Below are 23,441 nucleotides of genomic sequence, written 5' to 3' on the forward strand. Positions count from 1 at the left end.
CCATGTTCCATGTATAATGCAAGCTGCCCCCATTCTCCATGTATAATGCAAGCTGCCCTCCATGCTCCATGTATAATGCAAGCTGCCCCCATGCTCCATGTATAATGCTGGCAGCCCCGCAATGCTCCATGTATAATGCAAGCTGCCCCTCCATGCTCCATGTATAATGCTGGCAGCCCCACCATGCTCCATGTACAATGCAAGCTGCCCCCTCATGCTCCATGTATAATGCTGGCAGCCCCACCATGCTCCATGTACAATGCAAGCTCCCCCCCATGTTCCATGTATAATGCAAACTGCCCCCCATATTCCATGTATAATGCAAGCTGCCCCCCCATGTTCCATGTATAATGCAAGCTGCCCCCATGCTCCATGTATAATGCAAGCTGCCCCCATGCTCCATGTATAATGCAAGCTGCCCTCCATGCTCCATGTATAATGCTGGCAGCCCCACCATGCTCCATGTACAATGCAAGCTGCCCCCCATGTTCCATGTATAATGCAAGCTGCCCCCCATATTCCATGTATAATGCAAGCTGCCCCCATGCTCCATGTATAATGCAAGCTGCCCCCCCATGTTCTATATATAATGCAAGCTGCCCCCCCATGTTCCATATATCATGCAATATCTGGGATAGAGCTCTGCGTCACTGAATCACAGGTGCTCAGAAAAAATGTATATCAAATTTGGAAAGAGAACTCTGGCACACTGTCTACCCCACAAGAATAGAAACAGGTTGGGTAATCAGGTATTTTTATTGATCAAATAAAAAAAAAAATCTTGATGACACATGTATTTGTCCAAAAAAGTCGACGTTTCGGCCGTTGGGCCTTCGTCAGACTGGACTATTATCACATGTAAGGCGTAAGTTATCTGTTGGTATGTATATATTCGTAAGGAAAACGGACATATGTATGCCAGGAGAGCCCCTGCAAATGTGATATCTGTTGTATAGTTCTCTTCAGCAATTGCGATACTTAATTGTAGGTATACAGAGCTTTATTCTACATATGGCCGTGATGTCACGTAGACGGTCAGGCAGGGTAAAACATTCGGTACAGGGAGTATCAACTCTCCTATGTATTAAAGAGGATATTGGGATAAGGAACCATTCCTAGGGACACTAATGCAGGAAACAGCAGTAGTATGCTAACTCCGGCTGGACCGGGTCCAGATATGTGAGATATTATCCATGTGCTGCTCAGCGTGGAGCGTGTCTTGGTGATCCCTGCAGTGTCACTAGAGAACAAATGGTTTGTATCTTCAGCAAAGCTTGCTGGGAGACCTAGTTATTTAAACCCAAGGGGGTGTGTCTACAAAGCAGGTGCAGCTGACCATAACTGCAGGAGAGCTGTGGGTAGAGATAAGGGGCTCCAGTCCTCAAGCTGCCACAAGTCTCAAAAAAATAGGGAGACGGCCATGGCAGTTGTGACACTATAAGGCTATGTGCGCACGTTGCGTATTAACATGCAGTTACGCTGCGATCTGCACCGCAGCGTAACTGCATGCGTCCTGCGTCCCCAGCATAATCTATGAAGATTATGCAGGAGACGTGTGCACATGGCGTCTTAGAGCGCAGCGATTCGGCTGCTGCCCGAAGCGCGCGTTCTCAGAAGTGCCATGTCACTTCTTTCGTGCGCTCTGCCTGCAGCCCCCGCTCTGTCTATGGGAGGGGCTGCACTCAGCGCGCATGAAATTGGCTTTTTTTTCCATTACGGACTCCTTCTGCAGCGATTTGAAGCGCACGTGTGCTGTTCAAATCGCTGCAGAAATTTCTGCAGGGACAGAATGCTACGTGCGCACATAGCCTAACTGTGTTTGCAGATTTTTCACCAGACAATTAAAATTGTCAAGCACCACTTTTTAGATACTTCACTTGATATTTTTTTAGGCTACACAGTATCAAGTAACAAGACCTATGACTGTGTTTGCATACTGTTCAACAGCTAGTAATACGTATCAATACTTATTTGCCTGCTTCACTGGCAACTCTTTAGAAGGCACTTCAAGTACCAATCCCTATTTCGATCATGAAATTTGTGGATATGTGGCACACACACACACCTTTCCATACAGTGCACGTCACTAGACAGCATTAAACCCGTAGATATGCTCACCTACACTGCACATTTCTATTATGAACTATCGCTTTCCTATCTATGTGAACTAGCTAGAATATTTCCACTAGCTAAGCTGACTATCTAGCAGCACTAACGGCAGCAGCTTCCCTATCATTTCACATTCACAAAATGGCGCAGACAGAGGCAACATGTCCACAATTTATATTGCACATTGATATGTGATTTAGCCAGCCAATCACAGTGCCCGCAAAGTCCCACTGCTCAAGAAGGCCCATGTGCAGCCGCCCTGTCTGAAGAAGGCCCATGTGCAGCCGGCCCATCTGAAGAAGGCCCATGTGCAGCCGCCCTGTCTGAAGAAGGCCCATGTGCAGCCGCCCTGTCTGAAGAAGGCCCATGTGCAGCCGGTCCATCTGAAGTTTGCCAATGACAAGCTGGATGATTCTGAGAGCGATTGGGAGAAGGTGCTGTGGTCACATGAGACAAAAATTAAGCTCTTTGGCATTAACTCAACTCCCCATGTTTCTTTGCCTATGACCCAAAGAACACTGTCAAGCATGGAGGTGGAAACATTACATTTTGGGGTTGTTTCTCTGCTAGGGGTACAGGATTACTTCACAGCATCAAAGGGACAATGGATGGAGCCATTTACCATAAAATCCTGAGTGACCACCTCCTTCCCTCCGCCAGGACGTTAAAAATGGGTCGTGGCTGGGTCTTCCAGCATGACAATGACCCAAAACATACAACCAAGGCAACAAAGGAGTGGCTCCAATAGAAGCGCATTAAGGTCCTGGAGTGGCCTAGCCAGTCTCCAGACCTTATTACCATAGAAAACGTATGGATGAGCTGCAGTTCCGAGTTACCAAGCGACAGCCTCAAAATCTTAATGATTTAGAGATGATCTGCAAAGACGAGGTGGAGCAAAATTCCTCCTGACATGTGTGCAAACCTCATCATCAACTACAAAAAACGTCTGACTGCTGTAGTGCCAACAAGAGTTTTGCCACCAAGTAGTAAGTCTTGTTTGCCAGAGGGATGAAATACTTATTTTTCTCAGCAAAATGCAAATAAATTTACATAATTTATGCAATGTGAGTTTTTTGGATTTTATTCTATTGGTGATATTCTATTTCTCACTGTTAAACTTAACCGACCCTTAAAATTACAGACAGTTCATGTATTTGTCAGTGGGCAAACTTACAAAATCAGCAAGGAATCAAATACTAATTTCCTTCACTGTATACACAAGATAGCGGGCACACAACTTCTTGGTAGTTTCAGTAAAGGTACCGTCACACTAAGCGACGCTCCAGCGATCCCACCAGCAACCGGACCTGGCAGGGATCGCTGGAGCTTCGCTACACGGGTTGCTGGTGAGCTGTCACACAGGCAGATCTCACCAGCAACCAGTGACCAGCCCCCAGCCAGCAGCGTCGCATGGAAGCGATGCTGCGCTTGGTAACTAAAGTAAACATCGGGTAACCAACCACATCGCTTAGCGCTGGCTCCCTGCACTCCTAGCCAGAGTACACATCGGGTTAATTACCCGATGTGTAGTCTGGCTATGTGTGCAGGGAGCCGGCACTAACAGCGTTAGAGCGGTGGACGCTGGTAACGAAGGTAAATATCGGGTAACCAAGTAAAGGGCTTCTTGGTTACCCGATATTTATATTGGTTACCAGCGTCCGCAGAAGCCTGCTCCCAGCACATTCAGTTGTTGCTCTCTTGCTGTCACACACAGCGATCTGCGCTTCACAGCGGGACAGCAACAACTAAAAAATGGTCCAGGACATTCAGCAACAACCAGCGACCTCACAGCAGGGGCCAGGTTGTTGCTGGATGTCACACATAGCAACATCGCTAGCAAGTCGTGCCTCATCAGCGATGTTGCTAGCGATGTTGCTTAGTGTGACGGTACCTTAACACAGAGCATTGTTAGATAAAACTTTTCCACCTCCATTACGGTTGTTTCTGTCCTCATGGGACTCGCTCATTTCAGCAAAACCATAAGTAACAGTACATGAAAGTCATTCTATCCTCCTGTACTGGTTTTACGTCTGACTCTCCTTGTAGAGGAGGGGGTTTGCTGGATTTGAGCTCCAGGGTCTCAGACAATTAGGAAATGCCAGCCAGAACACTCATTTTGGCTAATGCCCTAGTCTGTTTTGGCCCGTTACCTTTATGAGCTGTAAACTACTCAGGATCTTGTCGCTAGACATCCTATGGTCGGTCATAGACCCTGACTTTGTCCTTCACCTTGTGCCCAAGTGAGCTCCTTCTGATTATGCAATCTCCTTTCACCAGTCTTCTCTAGCTGCAGGAACACCCAACTCATGTGGCTCTACTGTGCACTCAGACCAGATCTTAGATATGCTACTGTGACAGACTGGACCCTATCTGAGCAGCAGAAAATTGTCTCTTTACCCCTCCTACTATGGGATAGTCCCAACTGTTAACTGTATCATAACCTACCCACTGTCTATTAGTGGGCAGAACAGAACTTCCTGACAGCACAGTGAATCACATTAAACAGGCAAACATCACATTGTACAGAGGTGTATCTAGGCTTTCCAGCACCCGGGGCAAGAATTCAGTTTGTGGCGTCCCGTCCCCCCCGGGCAGCTTGGGTGGTCGTCATGTAACCAATCACTCATACGTGATTTGCACACTTAAGAGCGCTTTACCCGCCCCCGTCGTTTGTGCATCACGGGCAAATCGTTGCCCGTGGCGGACAAACTTGCTGCTACCCGTCACATATACTTACATTCCTTACGATGTCGCTGTGGCCGGCGAACAGCCTCCTTTCTAAAATACTCACCAAATCGTTGATTGTTGACACGTCGTCCATTTCTTAAATATTGTTCCTTGTTCTCGATGCAGGTTGTTCGTCGTTCCTGAGGCAGCACACATCACTACGTGTGACACCCAAGGAACGACGAACAACACCGTACCTGCGTCCTCCGGCAACGAGGTGGGCGTGACTTTCCTGCGGCTGCTCTCCACCCCTCCGCTTCAATTGGACGCCTGCTGTGTGATGTCTAACCATGTAGTTGACATTTTATAGTCTCTATTTTCACACTGTATATTAATTTATCCGTATATACATTTTTTTGGACTGCATTTATATATATATATATATATATATATATATAAATATAATCTAACCATTATAAATCAGATAATTTATGATGTGATTTAATCACAAAAATAATAATGGGATATATTTATTATATTAAATAATCACCACCTTTCTTGGTTAAGCAGCTTTTTGTATTTGTAGTTTAATATTGTCTATCTATTTTGTATGTCATTTTCTGTGCAATATAATAATCTTTTAGCCCAATACTTGGAAATTTTTGTGCTTTATCTTCTGATAGGGGCATCAGCCTCCTATTAAAATCAGTGAGGTGGATGTGCAGTACCCGGCCGCAGACACTATCAGAGGACGAAGCAGATCCAGAAATAAGCATTTCCGACCACCTGCACCAAGAACAGCTGATTAGTGGGGTCCCATTGCGCTCACATCAGAAGCAATGAGCAAGTGGCACCAAGGCCTAATGATGAGACATAGTTAGTATCACGAATAAACATTTAGATTCAGGTACCTTATAGATGATGTTGCCTCTGAGTCGTTTCTTTCTATTCGTCACCTTGTCCTGACGCCATGATGACTTTTCACATTCACATCTCGTCTCTGCAGATTTCCATCTTCTCTGGTCTTCTGCAGCACATCCCGACACGATGCCCTGAAAAATAGCAGAATTAATAAGAATTGGAATACTCCTATTTAAAAAATATTTGCCCTACACTGTGCCCCAGAATAAATAATGGCCCTCACTGTGTTCTCTGCACAAAATATGACCTCACACTGTCCCTCTTATGGTACATGCCCCACACACTACCCTCTCCTTTCCATACTGAGCCCACTCTTCACACTGTCCTTTACACTGTGTTCCCTTTTACTGCCCAGTTTTTATACTGTGCCCTCATCACACTCCCCCTCCTCGCTATGACCTCACACTGTCTCCTGATATTATCTTCTATCCATACTGCCCCCCTCCACTACCCAGTCTCTATTCTGTGCTCCCTCACATTTTTCTCATCCCTTACTGTCTCCTCACTACCTCCTGCGTGTCCATATACTCACTCCCCATCCTGCCCACTTGCTTCTCATACCATGTCACTCTTTATTTTGTGTCCTCAAAATTTCTTTCCCATTTGCTCCCCATACCATGTCTGTATACGTCACCCCTCCCTTTCCCCATACATCACCCCTCACCTTCCCTCTCCCCATACATCATCCTCCGTCTCCCCATACAGCACCCCTCACCCTCCCTCTCCCCATACATCACCCCTCACCCTACCTCTCCCCATACATCACCCCTCACCCTCTCTCTACCCATACATCACCTTGCATCCTCCCTCTCCCCATACATCACCTTGTATCCTCCCTCTCCCCATACATCACCCTTCACCCTCCCCTTACATCACCCCTGACCCTCCCTCTCCCCATACATCACTTTGCATCCTCCCTCTACCCATACATCACTCCTCACCCTCCCTCTCCCCGTACATCACCCCTCACCTTCCCTTTCTCCATACATCACCTCTCACCCTCCCTCTCCCCATACATCACCCCTCACCCTCCCCGTACATCACCCCTCACCCTCCCTCTCCCCATACACCACCCATCACCTCCCTCTCCCCATACATCACCCCTCACCCTCCCTCTCCCCATACATCACCTCTCACCCTCCCTCTCCCCATACATCACCCCTCACCCTCCCCGTACATCACCCCTCACCCTCCCTCTCCCCATACACCACCCATCACCTCCCTCTCCCCATACATCACCCCTCACCCTCCCTCTCCCCATACATCACTTCTCACCCTCCCTCTCCCCATACATCACCCTGCATCCTTCCTCTCCCCATACATCACCCCGCATCCTCCCTCTCCCCATACATCACCCCTCATCCTGTCTCTCTCCATACATCACCCCTCATCCTCACTCTCCCCATACTGTGTCCAAAGATGCTTCTCCCTCCCCATCCTCTCTTCCCACCATACTGTGTCCAAAGATAGTTCCCTCTCACCCCTATTGTGTCTATAGATACTGCTCCCTTCCCATCCTCTATCCTCCATACTGTGTCTTTAGATACTGCCCCCTCCCCACCTCTATCCCATCATACTGTTTCCACTAATAGTTCCCTCCCCCCACCCTCTGTCCTTCCATTCTCTGTGCATAGATACCTCCCCCTCACCCCATAATGTTCCTTTTCCATGTCTTCAGCTCCACACTGGAGCACTTATCAATGCTCTCTGCCGCCTCTGCGCTGTGGCCCTGACTTCCGGGTCAGCAGTCCGATCAGCTGATCTGATCACATTACAGCCGTCACTCTGACCCGGAAGTCAGCGCCGGCGTCACCGCTCCAATTGTCGTCGCGTCTGTCAGATACAAGGATAATTGAGCAGGGGGAGCCGCGCGTTGCAGTTTCTATTAATGCGGCTGTCAGCGTGAAAACTGCGCTTAGAGATTAGCCGGCTCCCACTACAGAGCGGCAAACGCAGGGAGACTTTCACAGCGCAGCATCAGGCAGTCTGACAGCACCCCCTGACAGCTGCGCAGGAGCAGGACAGGAGCAGATGCCCCACCAGCCCCCCCCTAGATACGCCTCTGCCTTGTATGGCACATTACCTTCACAATGACACAAGATATAATTCCCATTACATTACATGATAATAACGCCATTGGTGTCTTCAGGTGGGGAACACGGCAACATGTCCACCTCCTTATATTCCTACCCTCTTTAATGATGCTTGTTTTCGACTATTCTGAGAACTAGAAGACACCAATGCAATACCACATACATGCCATTAATCAATAAACTATAACCCAGATGATGTCTTCTCTCTTTTTTTGACTCTCAATCCGCCATCCTGAAGCTTGTGAATATCCAGATGAAGGAGTATCCACTCCGAAATTCCTTGAATAAAATCACTTGAACAGCAACCGTCTTCATCTTTATGTGAACAGCAGCGCGGGTTAACCCTTTCATATCCACTGTTATCTTGATATTATCAAGCCATTGAATTTCTGGTGTTCTCCTTAGCCTTGTTCTATTTTTTCCACCATGATGTCCTTCTCCATTGACTGCTTTATTCACATGACATGTCCAAAGTAGACAAGTAGTAGCATGGTGATCCTTGCTTCGAATGACATGTCAGGCTTGATTTGTCCCAAAATTTATTTTTTTGTTCTTCCTGCCATCTATGGTAATGATAACATCCTTCTCCACATTTTAAAGGTCTTGTTTATTATTCTGCCTTATTTCTCTATCGTCCAGGTTTCGCATCCATCCGCTACCATATAAAAGACCAAACTATGTACGAGCCGTGCCTTCGTCACCACTGACATGTTTCCCGATTTGAGGACAATGTCCAATGACTTAAGGCTGCTTTACACACGACGATATCTCGTGCGATTGCATTTGCGATCGCACCCGCCCCTATCGTTTGTGCGTTACGGGCAAATTGTTGCCCGTGTCGCACAAAGTCAGTAACCCCTGTCACACGTACTTACCTTGCAAACGACCTCGCTGTGGGCCCACCTCCTTCCTTCCGCATTGCCGGCGCCCGCAGGTAAGCTGCAGTTCATCGTTCCCGGGGTGTCACACGGAGCGACGTGTGCTGCCTCGGGAACGATGAACAACCGGAGCACAGAAGGATGCTCGATCTTTTGAAAATGAGCGACGTGTCAACGAGCAACGATAAGGTGAGTATTTTTGCTCGTGCACAGTCGCTCATTTGTGTTACACGCTACGATATGTCAAATGAGGCCGGATGTGCATCACTAACGACGTGACCCCAATGACATATCGTTTGATATATCGTAGTGTGTAAAGCCCGCTTTAATTGTTTATTTGCCCATAGTTATTCCCCTATTGACTTCTGGTGTCATCTTTGCATCTTGAGTGATCATTGATCTGAGTAGGTTGAACTTCCAGTTCTTCGCCACCCATCTCATCTCAAAAGGGTCCCGCTTGTACCTGGCAGTAGTCAATATTTTTGTGTTTTTTATATTGAGTAGGAGTCCCATGTTCGAGCCTTACAGCTTCACACTCCGTAATAAACTAAAGGCCGCTTTACACGCAACGACATCGCTAAAGAGATGTCGTTGGGGTCACGGAATTCGTGACGCACGTCCGTTCTCGTTAGTGATGTCGTTGCGTGTGACACGTACGAGCGACCGCTAACGATTAAAAATACTCACCTTATCGTTGATCGTTGACACGCTGTCCATTTCCTAAATATCGTTGCTGTTGCAGGACGCAGGTTATTCGTCGTTCCTGCGGCAGCACACATCGCTATGTGTGACACCGCAGGAACCTCACCTTACCTGCGGCCACTGGCAATGAGGAAGGAAGGAGGTGGGCGGGATGTTCGTCCCACGCATCTCCGCCCCCTCCGCTTCTATTGGGCAGCCGCTTAATAACGTTGCTGTGACGCCGAACGAACCGCCCCCCTTAGAAAGGAGGCGGTTCGCCGGTCACAGCGACGTCGATAGGCAGGTAAGTAGTGTGACAGGTCCGAGCGATGTTGTGCGCCACGGGCAGCGATTTGCCCGTGACGCACAACCGACGGGGCGGGTACGCTCGCTAGCGATCTCGCTAGCGAGATCGCAGCGTGTAAAGTGGCTTAAGTCCTTCATTTATGCTTGTTTTGTCACGCTGTATTACTGGTAGTTCATGCAGTGTAACACAAGATGGCAGCAGAGTGGAGAATGAGCAGCGTAATCCTGCACTGAAGCAGACCAGTAATGGAACAGCGAAGTAACCACTAGGTGGCAGAATAGTCAGAAAGCCAAGTCGATGCCAGAGATAAACAAGGTAGAAAGGGGAAATACAAAACACAAGTCAGACGAAAACAAAGGTCAGTGGCCGGTCAGAAACAGAGATGTCAGAGGGGAGTGAATCAGGTCAGGGACTAGTGTAAGGGTACCTTCACACTTTAGCGATGCAGCAGCGATCCGACCAGCGATCTGACCTGGTCAGGTTCGCTGCTGCATCGCTACATTGTCGATGGTGAGCTGTCAAACAGGCAGATCTCACCAGCGACCAGTGACCAGCCCCCAGCCAGCAGCGACGTGCAAGCGACGCTGCGCTTGCACGGAGCCGGCGTCTTGAAGCTGCGGACACTGGTAACTAAGGTAAACATCGGGTATGGTTACCCGATGTTTACATTAGTTACCAGCGCACACCGCTTAGCTGTGTGTGCAGGGAGCAGGGAGCCGCGCACACTGAGCGCTGGCTCCTTGCTCTCCTAGGTACAGTACACATCGGGTTAATTAACCCGATGTGTACAGCAGCTACATGTGCAGAGAGCCGGAGCCGGCAGCACAGGCAGCGTGAGAGCGGCGGAGGCTGGTAACGAAGGTAAATATCGGGTAACCACCTTGGTTACCCGATGTTTATCTTGGTTACAGCTTACCGCAGCTGCCAGATGCCGGCTCCTGCTCCCTGCTCGCTTCATTTGTCGCTCTCTCGCTGTCACACACAGCGATCTGTGTGTCACAGTGGGAGAGCGCCTTTGAAGAAAACGAACCAGGGCTGTGTGTAACGAGCAGCGATCTCGCAGCAGGGGCCAGATCGCTGCTCATTGTCACACACAGCGAGATCGCTAATGAGGTCACTGCTGCGTCACAAAAAGCGTGACTCAGCAGCGATCTCGGCAGCGAGCTCGCTGTGTGTGAAGCACCCCTAAGTCAAATACCGGGAAATCCAAACAAACAGGGAGATAAGGAGCAGGGATGACTGGGGAAGGTAAACACACACAGTTCAGGTAACTGCAGCAGGACAGATCATGAACTCACCAGAGCCAGCTACAAACGCTGAAAGCAAGCAATATAACTGGCACTGCACACAGGTTGCAGCACAGAGATATAGCAGGCTGGAAGCAGGAACAAGGCAGGAAAAGTTAACCCCTGACATGATCAGATCAGGAAAGGAGAAACAAGGAAATCCCAGCCCGGATCATGACAGTTGCTATCAGTGTTGTGTAGTCTGCGTATGTAAGATTGAGGATGGTTCGTCCAGCAATTTTGACTCTGTATCCTTTTTCGACAAGAAGAGAAATGATGACAGGATGCCGCCTTGTCTGACTCCTCACTCTACCTGGAACCATGCTGTGTCACTGTGTTGCATTTGAACTGTTGCTTCTTGGACAATGTAATTGTTTCTGATGAGGCTGATCAGATGGTTCGGACTCATATACTTCATGGTATTCTAAAGTTTCTGGTGATCACCACAGTCAAAAGCTTTGCTTTAATCGATTAAGCAAAAATTAATCTTTTCGCTATATCCTTTGTTCTTTTCCATTATCCATCTAATGTTATCAATTACATTTCTTTTTCCTCTGACTTCTCTGAATCTTGCTTGTTCCTCTGGCAGCTCTTTGTCACAGTAAGGCTGTAGCCTTTGTTGTAGGATCTTCAGTAGTATTTTGCTGACCTGAAGTATGAGCCCAATGGTCCGATAGTTTTCACAGTCGGTAGCATCTCCCTTCTTTGGAATAGAAATAATCACCAATCTCGTCCAGACTTTTGGCCATTTACCAGTTGTCCACATCTGTTGACACAGATACCTTGAATAAAACAGGAAAAAAAATCATACAGAAGCCTCGATAAAAGTCGTGCCTGATTCATATGGACACTAAACTGATCTCCAATGTGTCTAAGGAGAGGATACAGCCCATAATGTGGAGTCAACAGTCCATAGCACATAATACCAGCCCTGTCCCCAAGTGTGTAACATCAGCTCACCAGTGCCATATGCAAGTAACATCACCCCCTTTCCCATACTGCCTCCACAATATGCAGCAGCAAATATGTAATATCACCCCATAACCAGCACACCTCCATACACTGCGGAGCTGATCATGTGACCCCTGACTCCTCCCCTCTATGTGACATCATCACAGGTCCTGGAAGCACAGAGCAGCCATATATCTAGTGTGCGGCTCTGCAGGAGGAGGTGTGTGGAGATTCCCCATTACTGGGCTCAGGCTCCATACACATTAGATGCTGGGGGAGAACAGTCGCTCTATAGAAGAGAATCCTCCTGATTGCCCCGTGAAGGATGGATATGGACAGGGACAAGATGGCGGAGAGGATATTACACCTCACCCTAGAGATCCTCTTCCGGCTTACTGGAGAGGTGAGAGATTCTGATGACGTCACATTACACCATTCTTATCTATGGGAATAACAGATGGACAGAACTGGAGAGGTGAGGACTCTGGAAATGTCTGGAGTGAGATTTCTTACTGTGTCTCTCCATAACCAGGATTACACAGTAGTGAAGAAGACCTCTAGTGAGCGCTGTCAGGCCCCTGTGTCTGAGGGATGGGGAAGACCCCTGAGCCCAATCACGGGGCCTCCACCTCACCCCCCGATACATGAGGACATCAATGACCAGAAGATTCTAGAACTCACCTACAAGATGATTGAGCTGCTGACTGGAGAGGTGACACTGCTGGGAATGCTGGGACATTATACAGTAACGCTATGGAGGGATCGGGGGTGACGGTATCATTGTATGTGTCAGGTTCCTATAAGGTGTCAGGACGTCACCGTCTATTTCTCCATGGAGGAGTGGGAGTATTTAGAAGGACACAAAGATCTGTACAAGGACGTCATGATGGAGGTTCCCCAGCCCCTCACATCACCAGGTAATAGACAGGACTAAATACACACGGCCTATAATTATCTGTATGTAAGGAATGAATTCAGTCCCTGTATGTGTCTCCTCCAGGTCTATCCAGTAAGAGGACAACACCAGAGAGATGTCCCCGTCCTCTTCTCCCACAGGACTGTAAACAAGAAGCTCCCGATGTTCCTCAGGATCATCAGGTAGATGGAGAGAAGGGACCATGAAATCTCCCTATGATGTGTAGACGGCTGTGAAGGTCTTGTGCTCAGTCTTGTTTTATCCTCCAGTATTATATGTGTTATACTTGTGTAATGAGAGCGGTGGAGATGGCAGGATTAGAGCTGATCATAGATGGGACTTCTCCATGTGTCTGTGACTTTTGGTATGACATTTATCCCTTTCTCTACACTGAACATGTACACACGTTGTCAAAATTGTTGGTATCCCTCGTTTAATGAAAGAGAAACCCACAATGGTCACACAAATAAATTGAATCTGACAAAAGTAGTAATAAATAAAAAAATCTGTGAAAATGAAAAAATGAAAGTCAGACATTCTGCTTTTCTGCTTCCACAGAATTTGTTAAAAAATTTAAACTCATGAAATAGACCTGGACAGAAATGATGGTTCCTTAACTTAATATTTGGTTGCACAAACTTTGAGGCAATCTGTGAAATCAAATGATTCCTGTGACTGTCAATGAGACTTCGGCACCTCTCGACAGGTCTTTTGGCCCACTTCTCAAGAGCAAACTGCTCCTTGTGTCTGGTGTTTGAAGGCTGCATTTTCCAGACGGTATGTTTCATTCTCTTTCCAAAAATGCTCAATATGATTTAGGTCTGGGCCCATAGAAGCCACTTCAGAATAGTCCAATGTTTTCCTCTTAGCCATTCTTGGGTGTTTTTAGCTGTGTTTTGGGTCATTATCCTGTTGCAGGACCCATGACCTGCGACTGAGACCAAGCTTTCTGACACTGGGCAGCACATTTCTCTCTAGAATCTCTTGATAGTCTTGAGATTTCATTATACCCTACACAGCTTCAAGACACCTTCTTCCAGATGCAGCAAAGCAACCCCAGAACGTAACAGAGCCTCCTCCATGTTTCTTAGTATGAACAGTGTTCTTTTCTTGTGCTTCATTTTTTGCTTCATAGAGCTGATGTGCCTTGCCAAAAAGTTCCATTTTTGTCTCATCTGTCCATAGGACATTTTCCCAGAAGCTTTGTGGCTTGTCAACATGTAGTTTGGCAAATTCCAGTCTGGCTTTTTTATGATATATTTTCAACAATGGTGTCCTCCTTGGTCGTCTCCAATAAAGTCCACTTTGGCTCAAACAATGACGGATGGTGCGATCTGACACTGATGTTCCATGATCTTGAAGTTCACCTTTAATCTCTTTAGAAGTTTATCTGGGCTCTTTTGCTACCATTCATATTATCCGTCTCTTTGATTTGTCATCACTTTTCCTCCTGTGACCACATCCAGGGAGGTTGGCTACAGTCCCATGGATCTTAAATGTCTGAATAATACGTGCAACTGTAGTCGCAGGAACATCAAGCTGCTTGGAGATTTACTTATAATTTTTATCTTTAACATGCTTGTCTATAATTTTCTTTCTAATCTCCTGAGACACCTCTTTCCTTCGCTTCCTCTGGTCCATGTTGTGTGGTACACACCATGTCACCAAACAGCACAGTGAGTATCTGTAGCACTATATACAGGCCCACTGACTGATTATAAGACTGTGGACACCTGTGATGCTAATTAGTGGACATACCTTGATTTAACATGTCCCTTGTGTCACATTATTTTCAGGGGTACCATCATTTCTGTACAGGCCTGTTTTTCATGAGTTTTATTTTTTAAAATTTTTGTGGAAGCAGAAAAGCAGCAATGTCTGACTTTCATTTGTTCATTTGCATAGATTTTTTAGTTATTACTTTTGTTAGATTTAAGTTATTTCTGTGACTATTGTGGATTTTTCTTTCCTTAAACGAGGGGTACCGACAATTTTGACCACATGTGTACATCAGGGTTTTGTAATGGGGGTATCTGGACAGAGAGAGAGGTCGCCCCTATTCCATGGGTCAGAAGGTTGCAATGCACGGGGCACTAATGCGATCCTCGCATGACACTCGGCTCGTGCTGGCAGTACAGCAGAGCAGAGTGTCATGCTAGTATCCCTGCGACTGAGGTCCGACTGTGTGAGCGGACCTCAGCTGCGGGGGGCGGGCCGGCGCTGAGGAGGGGAGGGAGGGATTTCTCTCCCTCTCTCCTTCGTAGCCGGCTATTTCCATTCTCAAACTGCACTCACGGTACACCAGTGTACCACGAGTGCAGTGCGATTTTTCTCTCGACCCATTCACTTAAATGGGTGCGAGAGAAAAGAGTCTCGCCTTACAATCGCTGCATGCTGCGATTGTTTTCTCGGTCCGATTAGGGCTGAGAAAATAATCGCTCATGTGCGCTGACGCACAGGCTAGAATTGGTCCGAGGGGAATGCGATGTTTTATCGCACTCCACTCTCACCGTTTTTCTCGCCGTGTGTCTTAGGCCTAAATAGTTGCATCTGCTTTGCCTTCCAGTTAGCTGTGCAGACTTTTCTTGCGCTGGCGCTGCTAGGGTTAAGCAGTTCATTTTGCCTTTCTTGGCTTACCATCCTGAGTTGTCTCAGCTGTTCTGATTTTGTACTACCCCTGTTAAAAGTACTCACCACTTTACCTTAGTAGTTGCCAGTGATAACTTGCTTTTCCATGGTCCTGGCATGGAGGTGTGAGCCAAAGAAAGAGAAATTGTTTTGAATTTGATCCTGGAGATTGTTGCCTGGAAGTTTCTTTGGTGTCTTCCTATTATCTCCCTTTTTAAACTTATTTTGCTTACCTTCCCTTTTTGTACTCACCTGTTGTTTGGGAATGCAGTTTCTTTTTACTTTGTCATACTCCCTTTGTGTCATTATCAAAGAGCAGGACTAGTGTTCCTCCTGCCCTGCTCACTAGACACAGTTGTGATTAGGATAAGACAGGAATGGACACGTAATTGACGCAAGTGGTGAAAGAACCTTTCTTAGGACATCGGGCGCTCAGGGTTGATCAGAGTAAGATTTATCCTTCCTGTTCTTCCCTAGAGGCAGTGGTTTCCACCCCATCCTTTTGCCTTGCACCGTTCAGCCTCTTGGTGGAAATCGACAACTAGGGACTGCCATGGATTGGTACCTGGTGTCTACTGTCAACAAAGTCCAACCTCACCATCAGAAATTCTGATGATTACGGGATAGGCACTTAATCATACCCCTCTGGGTAAACCTGTTTCAGGGTGCAGTGCGGCTACACCCTTCTCCCTAACCTATTAGCATGTAATTCTTCAAATGGCATGATTCAGATGAAATCTTTTAGGGATCCATTCACTGTAATGAGGCAGCAGAGTTAGTCTGCACTCCTCATAGCAGCATGGCAATCATCTTTATCTAGCAAACGGTTATCTCCAGTTATTGTATTATTACAGCGGATTCTTTATGATGTTACATCGTCATCTTCTCCCCATTCAGGTCCCTACAAAATTGGATCCTCTCAGTGGAGATCTTCTATATAAGAAAATTCTCCTGATTGACCCGTCAGGGATGGATATGGACAGAGACAAGATGGCGGAGAGGATATTACACCTCACCCTAGAGATCCTCTTCCGGCTTACTGGAGAGGTGAGAGATTCTGATGACGTCACATTACATCATTTTGCACAAAGACAATTATGCACCATATAAGTATGATGCATTGAATTAGGCCAGAAATATTATTATGATGCACTTGGTCATCTATCATCACTTCTCTGCCATCATCTAATGATCATGTCTATCTTCCAACAAGTATGTTAAATCATCCACCCTACTTTTCCCAATATATCTGACCTGTTCTCTCATTGCTTCAATATCTCCCTGGCATGCTCCAGCATCTCACTGTGACCTCCCCCTCCCCCGTTCCTCAAATTCTTTTTATGACCTTTGTTTACTTTGCCTATGTGATGCTGCATCTGGTTTCTTTGATTGAGTGATCAAGAGGTTCTTGTTGCACCCCACCCCTTCACAGCTGATTGCACTTGTATATGTATATATTGGGGCAACTAAAAGTTTGCACAAAGACTTTTCATCTGCACCATATAAGTATGATGCATTGAATTAGGCCAGAATTGGGCCGGAAGTGACCGGAAGGTAATTGGCCACATAGTCAATGTAAACAATGTTTGTGTTTCTATTCACTTTCACCCCTATAATACTTCACTTTCTACTGCCCCCTCTGATCGCTAAACCCAATAATGAACTTTTCATCTCTCCCTCTATCCTCGCCACCCATCTCACCTTCCCCTCAGATATTTTCCTCCACATTTCACCCAGTGTCTCCAGACACACGCGACCATCTCATGGCCTCTCCTGTCCCCACCTACTAACACTCTCACTGCTTCTCCTCACTGCTGGGGATATCTCTCAAAATCCTGGTCCTCCTCACCACATCCCTATTGTCACTTCAAACTCTCATCCACAACCTATCACAAATTTTCGCAACCTCTCTAACCTCATGCCCATCCACCCAGCCCCCGCTCTCCTAGTCCCACTGACAGGAGCTCTATGGAACGCTCGCTCTGTCTGCAACAAACTTTCCTACATTCATGATGTTTTCATCAGTAATAAACTTTCCTTCCTTGCCATCACAGAAACCTGGCTCACCCCCTCTGACACAGCCTCTCCTGTTGCACTTTTTTATGGAAACTCTCTCACACCCCCCGCCCCACTAACAAGCATGGTGGAGGAGTTGGTTTGCTCCTGTCTGACCAATGCTTCTACAACACTACAATCTCTGCAGCTCTCGAATCTGCTGCCACCCTCACACACACCAAAACCAGCACAATCAACAGGCAACCCTGGCACACGAGTCAGACTGAAGAACTGAGACTGGCTTCCAGAATTGCTGAGCGCAGATGGAAGAAGTCTCATTCCACTGAGCACTTCGTTGCATATAGAGTCCCTCACCACCTTCAAGTCCACACTCACTACTGCAAAACAAACCTACTTCTCATCTCTCATATCCTCTCTCTCTCACAACCCTAAACAGCTATTTAACACTTTCAATTCTCTCCTCCATCCTCCAGCACCACCTCCCTCTCCTCTCATGTCAGCTGAAGACTTTGCCTCTTTCTTCAAGCAGAAGATTGACAATATCAGAGCAAGCTTTGGCCCACAATCACCACAGCCCCTCATCATAGCTACTCAGCCCTCTTCCTCCAAATCCAGCTTCTCCACCATGACAGAAAACAATCTTTTCACTTTATTCTCAAGATCACATCTAACCACCTGTGCACTTGACCCGCTCCCATCGCACCTCATCCCCAACATCACCGCAGTCCTCATCCCAGCCCTAACCCATCTCTTCAACCTATCACTAACAAGTGGTGTATTCCCCTCTTGCTTTAAACATGCCTCCATTACACCCATCCTCAAAAAGCCCTCCCTTGACCCATCCTCTGTGTCAAACTATCGCCCCATATCCCTTCTCCCCTATGCCTCAAAACTACTGGAACAGCATGTCCATCTTGAATTGTCCTCATAACTCTCCTCCTGCTCCCTCTTTGACCAGCTACAATCTGGCTTCCGACCACATCACTCTACTGAAACTGCCCTAACCAAAGTCACCAATGATCTACTAACCACCAAAGCCAAGTGACACTACTCTATCCTCCTCCTCCTGGACCTGTCCTCTGCCTTCGACACAGTAGACCATTCCCTCCTACTACAGATTCTCTCATCTCTGGGCATCACAGACTTGGCCCTATCTTGGATCTCCTCATACCTAACCGACCGAACTTTCAGCGTCTTCCATTCACACACCACTTCCTCATCTCGCCCCCTATCTGTCGTGTCCCCCAAGGCTGAGTTCTTGGACCCCTGCTGTTCTCCATCTACACCTTCAGTCTGGAACAGCTCATAGAGTCCCACAGCTTCCAATATCATCTCTATGCCGATGACACACAGATCTACCTCTCTGGACCTGACATTACCTCTCTACTAACCAAAATTCCACAATGTCTGTCTGCTATTTCATCCTTCTTCTCTGCACGATTCCTAAAGCTTAACATGGACAAAACAGAGTTCATTGTCTTTCCTCCTCCTCACTCATCTCCTCCAACAAGCCTTTCCATCAAACTTGATGGTTGCTCACTCTCCCCAGTCTCACATGCTCGTTGCCTTGGAGTAACCCTGGACTCTGCTCTATCCTTCAAGCCACACATCCAAGCCCTTTTCATTTCATGCAGACTACAACTCAAAAATATCTCCCGGATCTGTGCTTTCCTTAACCAGGAATCAGCAAAAACATTAGTGCATACCCTCATCATCTCCCGCCTCGACTACTGCAACCTCCTGCTCTCTGGCCTCCCTTCCAACCCTCTTGCAATCTATCCTAAACTCTGCGGCCCACTTAATCCACCTCTCCCCTCGCTATTCCCCAGCCTCGCCACTCTGCCAATCCCTTCACTGGCTTCCTATCGCCCAACGACTTCAGTTCAAAACATTAACCATAACATACAAAGTCATCCACAACCTGTCTCCTCCCTACATCTGTGACCTAGTCTCCCGGTATCTACCTGCACGCAACCTCAGATCTTCACAAGATCTCCTTCTCTACTCCTCTCTTATCTCCCCTTCCCACAATCGCGTACAAGATTTCCCCCGTGCCTCCCCCATACTCTGGAACGCTCTACCTCAGCATATCAGACTCTCCCCTACCGTGGAAAGCTTCAAGAGGAACCTCAAGACCCATCTCTTCCAACAAGCCTACAACCTACAATAACCCTCAGTCCAGTAAACCACAGCGCAACCAGCTCTGTCCTCACCTATTTTACCCTCACCCATCCCCTGTAGACTGTGAGCCCTCGCGGGCAGGGTCCTCTCTCCTTCTATACCAGTCTGTTTTGTACTGTTAATGATTGTTGTACGTATACCCTCTTTCACTTGTAAAGCGCCATGGAATAAATGGCGCTATCATAATAAATAATAATAATAATCATTCTTATCTATGGGAATAACAGATGGACAGAACTGGAGAGGTGAGGACTCTGGAAATGTTTGTAGTGAGATTTCTTATTGTGTCTCTCCATAACCAGGATTACATAGTAGTGAAGAAGACCTCTAGTGAGCGCTGTCAGGCCCCTGTGTCTGAGGGATGGGAAAGACTGCTGAGCCCAATCATGAGGCCTCCACTTCATCCCCCGATACATGAGGACATCAATGACCAGAAGATCCTAGAACTCACCTACAAGATGATTGAGCTGCTGACTGGAGAGGTGACACTGCTGGGAATGCTGGGACATTATACAGTTAGGTCCAGAAATATTTGGACAGTGACACAATTTTCGCGAGTTGGGCTCTGCATGCCACCACATTGGATTTGAAATGAAACCTCTACAACAGAATTCAAGTGCAGATTGTAACGTTTAATTTGAAGGTTTGAACAAAAATATCTGATAGAAATTGTAGGAATTGTACACATTTCTTTACAAACACTCCATATTTTAGGAGGTCAAAAGTAATTGGACAAATAAACCAAACCCAAACAAAATATTTTTATTTTCAATATTTTGTTGCGAATCCTTTGGAGGCAATCACTGCCTTAAGTCTGGAACCCATGGACATCATCAAACGCTGGGTTTCCTCCTTCTTATTGCTTTGCCAGGCCTTTACAGCCGCAGCCTTCAGGTCTTGCTTGTTTGTGGGTCTTTCCGTCTTAAGTCTGGATTTGAGCAAGTGAAATGCATGCTCAATTGGGTTAAGATCTGGTGATTGACTTGGCCATTGCAGAATGTTCCACTTTTTTGTACTCATGAACTCCTGGGTAGCTTTGGCTGTATGCTTGGGGTCATTGTCCATCTGTACTATGAAGCGCCGTCCGATCAACTTTGCGGCATTTGGCTGAATCTGGGCTGAAAGTATATCCCGGTACACTTCAGAATTCATCCGGCTACTCCTGTCTGCTGTTATGTCATCAATAAACACAAGTGACCCAGTGCCATTGAAAGCCATGCATGCCCATGCCATCACGTTGCCTCCACCATGTTTTACAGAGGATGTGGTGTGCCTTGTATCATGTGCCGTTCCCTTTCTTCTCCAAACTTTTTTCTTCCCATCATTCTGGTACAGGTTGATCTATGTCTCATCTGTCCATAGAATACTTTTCCAGAACTGAGCTGGCTTCATGAGGTGTTTTTCAGCAAATTTAACTCTGGCCTGTCTATTTTTGGAATTGATGAATGGTTTGCATCTAGATGTGAACCCTTTGTATTTACTTTCATGGAGTCTTCTCTTTACTGTTGACTTAGAGACAGATACACCTACTTCACTGAGAGTGTTCTGGACTTCAGTTGATGTTGTGAACGGGTTCTTCTTCACCAAAGAAAGTATGCGGCGATCATCCACCACTGTTGTCATCCGTGGACGCCCAGGCCTTTTTGAGTTCCCAAGCTCACCAGTCAATTCCTTTTTTTCTCAGAATGTACCTGACTGTTGATTTTGCTACTCCAAGCATGTCTGCTATCTATCTGATGGATTTTTTCTTTTTTTTTTCAGCCTCAGGATGTTCTGCTTCACCTCAATTGAGAGTTCCTTAGACCGCATGTTGTCTGGTCACAGCAACAGCTTCCAAATGCAAAACCACACACCTGTAATCAACCCCAGACCTTTTAACTACTTCATTGATTACAGGTTAACAAGGGAGACGCCTTCAGAGTTAATTGCAGCCCTTAGAGTCCCTTGTCCAATTACTTTTGGTCCCTTGAAAAAGAGGAGGCTATGCATTACAGAGCTATGATTCCTAAACCCTTTCTCCGATTTGGATGTGAAAACTCTCATATTGCAGCTGGGAGTGTGCACTTTCAGCCCATATTATATATATAATTGTATTTCTGAACATGTTTTTGTAAACAGCTAAAATAAAAAAACTTGTGTCACTGTCCAAATATTTCTGGACCTAACTGTACAGTAACGCTATGAAGGGATCGGGGGGGGTGACGGTATCATTGTATTTCAGGTTCCTATAAGGTGTCAGGACGTCACCATCTATTTCTCCATGGAGGAGTGGGAGTATTTAGAAGGACACAAAGATCTGTACAAGGACGTCATGAAGGAGGATCCCCAGCCCCTCACATCACCAGGTAATAGACAGGACTAAATACACACGGCCTATAATTATCTGTATGTAAGGAATGAATTCAGTCCCTGCATGTGTCTCCTCCAGTTCTATCCAGTAAGAGGACAACACTAGAGAGATGTCCCCGTCCTCTTCTCCCACAGGACTGTGAACAAGAAGATCCCAATGTTCCTCAGGATCATCAGGTAGATGGAGAGAAGGGGCCACGAAATCTCCCTATGATGTGTAGACGGCTGTGAAGGTCTTGTGCTCAGTCTTGTTTTATCCACCAGTATTCTATGTTTTATACTTGTGTAATGAGAACGGTGGAGATGGCAGGATTAGAGCTGATCATAGATGAGACTTCTCCATCTGTCTGTGACTTTTATAATATTTATTTCAGGGTGAAGATCTGACCCATATTAATACTACAGAGACATATGTGAGGGGTGATGAGCAGAGTAAAGAGGAGATTCCTACAGATAACCGCCCAGGTGAGTAGTGACCACTAAATGCAGAGAAGTCACAGATTCGTCTCCTTCAGCAGCTGCTACAATGTTGTATTAAAAAGAATGAACAAAATACAGTATATTATTAATATAAGGTAGAAGAGGTTCCCACGGTCCTCCACCTGCAACCGCAAATCACCGGAGTGACGTCACTGCTGATCACGTGGCTCACTCAGTCTCTGCCTGAAACTCACAGCGAGCAGTCATTTTACATGGCCACTTGGTGTGACTACAGGCTGCAGCCCCCAGCTGTTTGCTTATCTTGGCTATGTTTTAAAAGAAGAGGAACCACCTGCGCCTTTTTTTTTTAATTTTTTAAATAAATAATTTAAAAAAATGTGTGGTCCTCCCCCCAAATTTTGATACCCAACCATAAGATAGCCTAAAAGCTGGGGGCTGGTAGTCTCAGGGTGAGGAGACCCATGCTTATTGGCCCCCCAGCCTAAAAATAGCAGACTGCAGCTGCCCAGGATTGTCTCATTCATTAGATATGAGAATCCCGGAACTTTTTCCCAACTCATCCCAAGTGCCCAGGTGCAGTGGCAACTGTGGTATTCATTGGTTAATAACAGCCCACAGCTGCCAATCAGCCTTAGATTAGTAATGGGAGGTGTCTATGAGATCTCCCATTACTAATCTGTAAGTGAAAAGAAATAAACACAAAAACCAAAAAAAATCCTTTGTTTGAAATACAATACAAAATAACACCCTCTTTCACCCCTTAATTAACCCCCAAAATACCCAGGTCCAGTGTAATTCAGTGGGACTTGTCAAAGCGCCGGTTGCCGGTGCGAAACAGCTGTCGTCCTTGTGTGGTCAGTCCCTCTTCCCTCCGTCCTGTTTTTATGCCTGCTCCATGTAGCAAATAAACATAAGTTTTCTACTGCTTATATACGGTGAGTGCCCTCTGTTCTTATTTTTACAGGAAAAAAAATAGTTTTCTGAATAAAGACTCCCCACACTCCCTCATTCACCAGT

General features: G+C 46.5%; 1 pseudogene; it reads left to right on the plus strand.

Moving 5' to 3' along the window:
• Positions 1–23,441, plus strand: part of LOC142313016 (uncharacterized) — a 183,075-nt pseudogene that overhangs the window by 75,580 nt on the left and 84,054 nt on the right.

Source organism: Anomaloglossus baeobatrachus, chromosome 5, assembly GCF_048569485.1.
Source record: "Anomaloglossus baeobatrachus isolate aAnoBae1 chromosome 5, aAnoBae1.hap1, whole genome shotgun sequence".
In the NCBI taxonomy this organism is placed as follows: domain Eukaryota; kingdom Metazoa; phylum Chordata; class Amphibia; order Anura; family Aromobatidae; genus Anomaloglossus; species Anomaloglossus baeobatrachus.